Below are 1,783 nucleotides of genomic sequence, written 5' to 3'. Positions count from 1 at the left end.
CCATATCCATGCAGGTAAGAGATGAACACCAGATGTCAAAAGTCAATGTTTATTTAGAAAAGGAAATATGTCATTGAGTGATTAACTCTGAGAAGCAATTGTTAAACTTTTGAATTATTTGAATTTACTTTTAACTAACACTTTCTTCTTTACTTTATAGTTGGAATTACTTGCAAGACACTAGGATTTTCAATGAGAAAGCAACATGGACGCTGTCAACATTGAAAATTTCCTTTTTATGGTTAGTCTGTGAAAAGAGCCTGAGAAATCAAGCAGTTAATAACTTCCTGGTCTGAGAGGACTTTTTGAACTTCACCAGGATTGTACCTGGGTGGATTCTCCTCAGGTGTATACTCCCTAAGGCAGGGAGTCATCTGTAGACAAGGAAGAAGCTGAGAACCAGAACTACATACATGGCAGTGAGTGGTGAAGGCTGGCTATAAGAAACGTTTCATTCATGGAGCATATGGCTTCCCAAAACCCTTATCATTTAACAAGAAGAGCAAAGGGTGGCCCTGCCCTTCCATTGTGGGTAAGTCGCAGGCTATGTCATTGACTTGGCACACATAAGGAGTCAAAGCCACCCAGGCCGAGAGGCACAGCAAGCTCATGCCTTGGTTCGGTGGGTTTGCAGCCCAAAGGCATGCTGTCTGACTGCTCTCAGGTCAGTTTGCTTGGTTTAGAGGAAAACAGTCTAACTGACCCATGGCCACAAGCGTAAGTTACTCTTGGGAAATTCACCTAAATCCAAGCTGTTTTAAAGTCTATTGCATAATTATATTCCTGGACTATAGAAGGAGATGATGTTATTATCATCAGTGACAGAGAAATCACTGTCTTAATACCAGTCTCTTTTATGACTGAAAAAAAAAATAAGTTGTACAACAGGGAGTTTTTGATGTAAGTATATCTTCTCTAATGATGCCTACAAAGAAGCAATTAACATATCTATCACTTGGTATAGTTTTTCTTTGTGTGTGTGTGAGAATATTTAAGATCTACCCTCTTAGCAACTTTCAAGTATATGATACAGTATTATCAACTATAGCTACCATGCTATACATTAGATCTCTAGAATTTATTCACCTTGCAACTGAAATTTTGCCCCTTTGACCAACATCTTTCCATTTCCCTTACCCCTGAGCCCCTAGGAACCAACCGCTACTCTGTTTATCTAAGTTCAACTTTTTTTAGATTCAACATAAAAGTGAAATGATATAATATTTGTGTTTCTATGTCTACTTTATTTCACTCAGTTTAGTCCTCCAAATTTATTCATGTTGTTGTACATGGCAGGAATTCCTTCTTTTTAAAGGCTGAATACTATTCCATTGTAAATACTACCCTCTTGGTTTGTCTCAATTCCAAGTGTATTTCTAGAGAGAGATATTTCTTAATGCAGAGGAAAGTATTTTAATATCTATATAGTGGGAGAATTAGCTTGTATGAAACAAACTTAAACCTTCATTAGCCTATTCATTTGACCAACATAGATTATTTGTTTGGGACCAGGTTCTAAGAATACAAAAGCCAATAAGAGGAAAACAGTGATCTGTGGTCACATAAAATTCAAATAGTCTCACACAGGTCTAAGTCAGCTTTTATTTTTGTTTCTTATGAAAAATATCAGACTTATTTCTCTGATAAACAGTAAATATTTATCCTGAAATTTTATTTCTAATAAACATTTTATACACACAGAGTTAAGTTTAAGCCCCAGAGTTTGAGGTTGCTGCGAGCTATGACACCATGGCACTCTACTGAGGGCAACATAGTGAGACTG

The sequence above is a fragment of the Otolemur garnettii genome, unplaced genomic scaffold (assembly GCF_000181295.1).
Source record: "Otolemur garnettii isolate 467f Iridium unplaced genomic scaffold, OtoGar3 scaffold00026, whole genome shotgun sequence".
NCBI lineage: Eukaryota > Metazoa > Chordata > Mammalia > Primates > Galagidae > Otolemur > Otolemur garnettii.
The sequence above is the reverse complement of the archived record's forward strand: the minus strand, read 5'-3'. Positions refer to the sequence as shown.